This window comes from Clytia hemisphaerica, unplaced genomic scaffold (genome assembly GCF_902728285.1).
Source record: "Clytia hemisphaerica strain Z4C2 unplaced genomic scaffold, Clytia hemisphaerica genome assembly, whole genome shotgun sequence".
Classification (NCBI taxonomy): domain Eukaryota; kingdom Metazoa; phylum Cnidaria; class Hydrozoa; order Leptothecata; family Clytiidae; genus Clytia; species Clytia hemisphaerica.
In genome coordinates this window covers 1-7865 of record NW_027104397.1, presented here as the reverse complement: position 1 = coordinate 7865, position 7865 = coordinate 1, and the positions used below count along the sequence as shown (strand labels likewise).

The following is a 7865-nucleotide window of genomic DNA, read 5'->3' as shown; positions in this document are numbered from 1 at the left end:
AGATTGGAATAAACATTAAAAACAAGTTTAATAAAATAAAATATAAAAATGGTTACAACTTCCAGGTTTTCATTCAAAGGGTATTTTTTCAATTAACACATTTATGTTTTTCATTAGTATGTCTAGTTATAATAGCATACCGCAGGTATTCTAAAAATAGACATCAAAATTACTGTTTGCCCAAGTTTTAATCTGATCATCCTTTGCATTAATTGCTTTTGCAAGTCAATTACACTTATTGACAATTCAAAAGTAATAACTTACACGCATTACGAATCAAGATGAAAAGGATTGGTGGATTGAATTTCGGTCAAATGTTAAAAGTAATAATTATGACGTTTGCATAGCGGTGCGCTATTTGTGTGTTAAGGTTTTTTTAATAGACTTTAAGCGTATTAAATTGCATTGCAATGAGTTTTTGGATTACTTTTTACCTATAAATAAGCTAAAAATCGAAAATTTATCCACTTTAAGTTGAAACCATCTTGCTTGCAAAAGGAGTGCAACGCACTTTCTAACCCTTATTTGATGTATGTTAAATCATATTTAGATGTACCTGTGAGTGTGGACCTGGCATTGAAGTCTTCATAACAGGTCCTGTATAATCTCCATCCTCGACCGCTGAAGTACTTGACATCTGCCTTGGTGCTAAATAAGAGGATTCAATTCAAAATGATTTTGTCTAAAAAACTTTAAAATTACAATAGATTTTCAAATTCATTTTAAGAATAAAATATATAACGTCTCTTTTTTTAATAAATATTCAAAGTCAAATCGTCAATACACCTTAAAAGAGAAGTTTAGCAGCGTATTGACTACTTTAATCGTAGAATCGACGGAATCGACGGATCGCTAAATTTATCCGCGAGAAATTTCTGGTTATATTGCCTTGATACATTTTTATCAATAGGAAGGGTTTCAGTGCAAAGAAATGCTAGAAAACGAATTCAGTCAATAATGTAATACGAGTATTCGCTAAAATTTATCCACGGGAAATTTTTTGAAATCGTAATTTGCAAAAATAAATCCAAAAAATCAAGATTTTTCCTGACTCGCTAATATACGCTAAAATCAGTCTCGTTAAAATTTCTACAATAAGGTCATTAAAAATGTAATTACCTGAGATTGCATTAGCTGTCCTGAAGACATATTGTGGCCTTCTGAAAATCATTGCCATTTTTTGTTTTTATTTACAGATCTTAAACTGAAAATAAAGGTCGCCTGAATGGAAAGCTTAGAGAGCTTAAAAGTTTAAAAAAAGTAAAAGACAAAAAGCTTAACAATGTAACACGTGATTTGCGAATGTGCAAAATTGTAAAAAAAAGCAACGTGCTTTTGATTCGCGTTAATGTCAAAATGGCTGAAGTACATTCCTGGTAAATTTAATGGGTTGTAGAGACTTTTGAAGAGTTCAGCATCAGTGTCAGCATCGACATGGTGGCCAGCCATATTTTAGTGCCCATTTCAAGGGTTTCAAGGGTCATTTTGCATCAATTTTCAAGGGTTTCAAGGGGTCTTTTGACCAAATTTTCAAGGGTTTCATGGGTTTGAAAGCCATAAAACATAATTTTTAAGTGTTTCAAGGAAAAAGTCTAAAAAAACCCAGTTATATTTGCATGTGATGAAACTGAGAACTGCTTTATATGTATGAACAGAATAGAAGTCAAACATTTAAAAGGTTATAATTTGCAAGAAGTTAGTTTTTTAAAGAGTGTCCTTAAAGCTACAAAAACTGTAGAATACTAGACTTACTGAAAATTTTCAACTCAACGTACTACAAAGTTAAACTCTAGGAAAAATTTCCTATAAACAAAACAAAATGAAGTATGAAAATTCAAAACAAAAAGTTTCAAAAAATGCCAGTAATCAAAATCTAAAAATATGAGATTGCAAATATAATGCATAAAAGGGCTCAACAAAAACTTGGCCATGCACTTAAATACTTTTCACGGCACCATTCAATTGACTTAGCTATTTACTCATTACAAATGTTCAACAAATTACAACTTAGCTCAAGATTTTTTAAACTTCTTTTTAAAACGATAGTTATAGTTCATTTTCTAGCTTTCTTTATAGCTTCAATCTGTTCATGTAAACTTTAATGTCTTTCTGGTATTTTTTTTCTAGTTTTCGCTTTTGCCCAATAGTTTGCCTTAAGCTATTTCCTTTTGAAACTTCATTTTGCATTTTTTGGAGATCATCATTATATTCTTCAGCCTTATCATAACAATCATTGGCATCGTTCTGTAAGGTTGCGATCGTTTGACTGATGGTTAGTTTTTTGCGATTGAGGGTTTGAATTTCTGAAAGTAGCTCCTCAACCTTTTCATCCTCGCAAGTTTTCTGTTTCTGATGAATGATTTCTGTTTCTCAAGTTTGTTTTTCTTTAAATACTCTTTGTATTTTGAATGGGCGTTTAGACAGCTAACTCTCAACTCAGGATCAATGACAAAATCATGCTCTGACGACCCGGATGAAGTAACGTGGTCATAAATCATTCTTTGGGCAATAAGTGAACGACTTGATAGGTTTTATACTAAGATTTCCCAGTTGATTGAAAAATACAAAAAAATAAGAAAGATTACTTTCTGTAGATGTAACCCTAATATTAGATAACGAGAATATAGTATAACTCCAAAAAGAAAATGCTAATACAGTAGGTGACTTCTTTGACAAAACTGCTAAAAAGAATTTAAAGATGTCAGTCTTCACCAAATTAAATAATGGAAGGAGCACCATAGAATATGCAATGATCTAGATAAAGAAAATCAATCATTAGGTTATTCACTTTTATCCCCACGAAGTGGGGAAAATTTTGCATTTTAAAAATTCTTAATGAACAAAAATCCCTTCCAGATTTCTGAATTTCAAGGGTTTCAAGGGTGTAAATTCCATAACTCAAGTGTCTTCAGAAAATCTTCATATTTTTAAGGGTTTCAAGGAAATTTTCAAAGGTAGCAAAAAAATCAAGGGTGTTTCAAGGGTTTCAAGGATTTCAAGGGTCGCTGGCCACCATGATCGATATCTGCATTATTTGTAGAGATTGTAGCAAGGTTCAACCAGCATGGTTTGTGCACACCTTGACCACAAACGGCACATTCCAGGATTGAAAGCTCCATCAGAACAATTTTATATCGCCTATCACAAAATAAAGCAGTTGTCTGGTAGAAGGTTTTGTATTCTGCATATGATCAGATGTGACAGTGTTTTTTTGTTTTATCATTGTATTTTGGCACTTTCAAAAACTTTGCAGTTTCTTTCAAGGTATCAAGTCTTTCTTTGTATATATCATTTTCAATGTTCGGTACACTTTTGCCATATTGATATTTCCGCAAACAAAATGTTACTGAATCAGAGGGGCATAATAAACAAAGTTCTGCTATTAGATCCTCTGTTTCAACTGTTTCCTTTTAACATTTCTGGGACAGGTCACCCTCGGGGGAGTTATCACTGTACTAAAATCCATGATAACTGAAGTGCATTTCTGATTGGATGACAGCGCTTTATTTCATTTGATCGGATACTTCATTTTAAACAATCGTACGACAATTTTTTAATTGGACAAAAAAAAATCGACATCCCTGTGATTGAATAATAAACAGTCCATCACAAAATGCCATATAAACAGAACTCAACATTCTCACAAAAGTTGTCTTTTTGATTTCCCAAATATTTGTCTCAAGCCTTCACTTCCACAATGATTTATGTAATTACAATTTTGGTCAGTCCACAATCAGGTCCAACATATATATGCGTGTTTTTATTCACGTGATCGAAGTGCCTATTAAAACAATCTGGGTGTAAGTGGCGAAGCAACACAGCAGATTAATCATAAAGTAAAGAAATATCTTTTGGCATTGACAATCAAATATAATATATTACATTATATTTCCTTAATTCAAAAATCAAAAATTCATTTTGCATTTGCGAAAAATTAAAAAAGAAATAATGGATTAATATTACATACTAAGACACCCCGTCTTTTACTCTCGTCTAATTTTCGATCTCAGAACGTGCAAAACGCCCGTCCGCCCAATATCCACCCAATCACCTTAAATTCACTTTAATTGTCCTTTGACTTCCAGAAAATAGTATCTAAAAACTATGAATTTACAATAATTACAAAAAACAAAAAGTTTGATACTTCATTAGTGAAATATTCAATAAATTCCTAGTTTCAATTTTCAGTGAGCGTTTTTCTAGCGCTTCGTTTATTGCGCAATTTTTGCCTCACCTTTCTCAACCGCTCGTAATAATTATGCATTGCCAAATTTGGTTCTCCCATTGTCAAGTCAGGATCGATGGTGACGTCACCTAAGCACAAAAAGGAAAGGATTTCCCCAGTTTTATGCATATATTAATTTGCGAGATATTCTATTCCCCGCGTGAGCGCACTTTTCGTAGATTAGTCAAAATACCTTCTTTTACTTGCAGGATTGATGGTAACTTTTCATCTTTGTTATTTTTTAAATGAAGCACAACCAAAAAAAAAAAAAACTTCAGAAAGTTGCGTATTTCCAGTGAGTAAACGATTCTGACAATTAACAAAATTGATGATGATGATTTTTTTCGGTCAGGCAAATGTCTCGTATTGGGGGTTCTAGTCTTGACCCCTAAGCCTACGCGAAATTGAAGCGTTTGGGTAAACGAGGCAAAACTCCAAAAAAGCTGGTGTTTTTAAAAGCGCTTCCGTGCTATCGAAATATTGCTCTTTGTGACGCACTGATAAAATATTTGGCGCTTTTACGAGCGTTTGCGATTGAACAAAATAAAACAATCAAAATATTTTCCAGGGGGTGAATTTTAAGTTTTTCTTCTATTTCTTCATGTTAGCCAATCTGGGGAGTCTTCATATATATACCACAGGAAAACTCATGAAACCTGCCAACTGAATCTTGAGTTTGGGAAATCCCCAAGATTGGGGAACAATCATTTTTTCCCACTTTATGGCTTTTCTCTTTGATCTTTTATTGGATTCTTTTGTTAATAGACCTTTTTTCAAAGAGGCCACCCTGTTGAATAATTATGTAGTCCAGCAGAAAAACAATGATAAAACAATTCATAATTATTACAATATGCATGATACAGTAATTATGCATGGCTCTATCATTGTTTTTATGGCTGGACTACACAATTATTCAACAGGACGTCCTCTTTGAAAAAAGGTCTATTTCTTGCGTCATTGATGACTTGCGCAAAATTTTTTGGAATGGAAACACACAGATTTTATCAAAAGCTAGCTAATGCCGAAATTAGACAAGGTACATGTGTGTAGACATACCCCACAAAGCTCTAGCGTCTAGCTCTAGCTAGAGGGTAGGAGTTTTAGTCTAGGGCTGGCCCAGTTTGCAGAGTATGGCAAGGCTGCACTTGAGGAAAAATTTAGAAATACCAGGTTTCGCACTGGAAGGAAGAGCTCACCTGATAAATTTTGGTCCGGACAAGGTGCACCTTTACCTACTCAGATTCAGAAATTGGCCCAAAAAGCCCATTAAAAAGGCAAAAAATTGTTGAAGTTAGCTGCACTTGAGGAGAAAATAGCCGAACTCTGCACTTGAGGTTAAAAAAACGTCTGCACATTCACTTGAAAACCTCAAATTTTTCCGAGTTGTTGTGCCACACTACCAGACTACTCTCTGCAAACTGTACTCTGTCTGGGCTGGGGCTAGCTGCATTTCCTTTGTTTTAATTTGTCAGCTCCGCTGCACCATTTTGCCTTTTATTTGTCTCTTACAAATACAATTACAATTCAATCAAGTTCTACAAAAATAGAGATGTACATACCTACCCCTGTTACTCCTTTTTTACATGTAATCCAATGATTTTGCTTTTTGTTGCAGAACAGGTCTTTTGCAGACCTCCCCAATACCCCAATAAAATGAAAACAAGTGACGTCATGGGTTTTTTGAAAATCGGGGTACTTCGTTTCAAAACCGGGTTATCATTCTCCCGATAGAAATCACTGATCTCTAATTCTAAACTGGCAGAAATGGATAAAATGAAGATCAGTGACAACAACATAAATGGTAGAGAAGCAGCGAAGTAGAAAAATCCGTCGAAATCTGAGAATCTTTTGGAAAAATCTGAATCAAAAAATTTCGGTCGCCAACTGGGCAGGGTACTCTAATTATCTTTTTTTTCGCTATCATTAAAGGTATTATTTTTACATAAGTGTTCCCACATATTTTATACCAGGACAATTTCTGCTTGTTATATTGTGCTGACTGGCTGATATAAACAAAAAAAAATTTTCTTTTTACCTACCTCTTTCTGACCGATCTTGGGGATCCTCGACAAAAAATTGGCTGGGCCGATTAGCGATTAGGGGGTGGGGGGTTCCAACTACATACCGGTAAAAAACAAGTATTCGGACTGATTCGGACGAAAATCCTTTCAGCCAATTTCTTTCTGATTTCGTCCACAAACTCCATTCTGAAAGCATGTAATTTCACTTATACACAACCTTCGCGCACAAATTGGACGACCCAACGCCACGGCATGGCCCGAACATGTTCGGGCCTCTTGATCGGACCATGTTCAGGCCAGATTTTTGCTACTTGCTACGATCGCGCGTGTAATTTCAGGACCCAATATTTATATTTTAAATTCCTTTATTTTAGCAAACAAATTTAAAAATCTTCATCTTTATTCCTTTATTCAAATATATATTGTTCAAATATAAAAGTTAATCATCTATTTTCCAATTAAGTTAGGAAAATTATTAAAAAGAATCTTACATAATATGGTCTTCTTTTTATTCTATAATCCCGTTCCCTTTTCTCGTGGTCTTCTCCTATTCGAAGCAGAATTTTTCTGGATCGTTTTTTGTATCCTATTCTCTATTCTATTATGGTTGAGTTACAGGAGGCTCTGGGAGCCCATTCTCGCAACTATAGATGCTTTGAGTAAGCATCCCGTCAGCACCTTTAACTGACTACCCAATTCCCCTTACATGGCATGGGTTGTTCACTTGCCAAGTGAACCGTTGTGAGTGGGAATCGAACCTTGGTCGCCTGTACAGGAATCAAGGTTGATGTCCACTATACCACAACACCTTTTGTACTGTTATACAACTTTGTGAATCAAACTGGTATTTGGAACTTTGAATTTGTCTAATGAAAATATTTAACAATGGATGATGATAACCAGACGGTGTCAATCGAACAACTTCGAACAAAAATCGCAATCGAACCAATCGAACGTAATCGAACGCGATCGAATAATTGCTATTCGATTGTCGAACGCAATCGAATCTCAATCGAACGGCAGATTTCTGTGTAATATTCGATTGCGTTCAATTGATTCGACGTTCGATTCGTTCGATTGACACCGTCTGGTGATAAACCAGGAAAGGTAAATAAAATCTGTATCAATTGTGAATACATGGCCCGAACATGGTTCCGAACAAAATGTTCGGGCTGATTCAATAATACTTTTTTGTGGCCTGAGCATGATCCAAACAGGCCTCGAACATGTTCGGGCCATGCCGTGGGTCGTCAAATTGGGCCATTCCAGAATTTGTCTGTAACAGGGGGGCGGACGACACAGGATTTTTGAGGGCAAACATTTTCACCAAAATACAAAATTTCCAAGGCAAGAGAAGAAAATGTATCAATTTTCAAGGCAATTGAATTAAAAAAGGCAAAAAAGAGTGGAATTTCCGATGCATTTTGCAAAAGTACATGGATTTTCATCTGAATTTCCAACCACCACTGGAAAAAAAAAATTATTTCCGAGGCTAGAAAAAATTAAAAAATGCATGTCGTCCGACGGGGTTAACAAAAACTTTCTGGAATGGCCCAATTGATTAGAGAAAATTGTGTTTTCGAAGAGGTGAGGAGGTAAAAGTTTGTTTTGAAAATTTT

At 34.8% G+C, this 7865-nt stretch overlaps 1 long non-coding RNA gene across 1 annotated transcript; it reads right to left on the bottom strand.

Annotated features, from left to right (window-relative positions):
- Positions 1 to 556: 556 nt before the first annotated feature.
- LOC136819939 (uncharacterized) lies at positions 557 to 1556 on the bottom strand. Its single transcript, XR_010848505.1, has 2 exons — positions 1120 to 1556; positions 557 to 648 (listed from the first exon to the last, which is right to left on the bottom strand). It is a non-coding gene; the product is annotated as an uncharacterized lncRNA (long non-coding RNA).
- Between the last annotated feature and the right edge of the window lie 6309 nt (positions 1557 to 7865).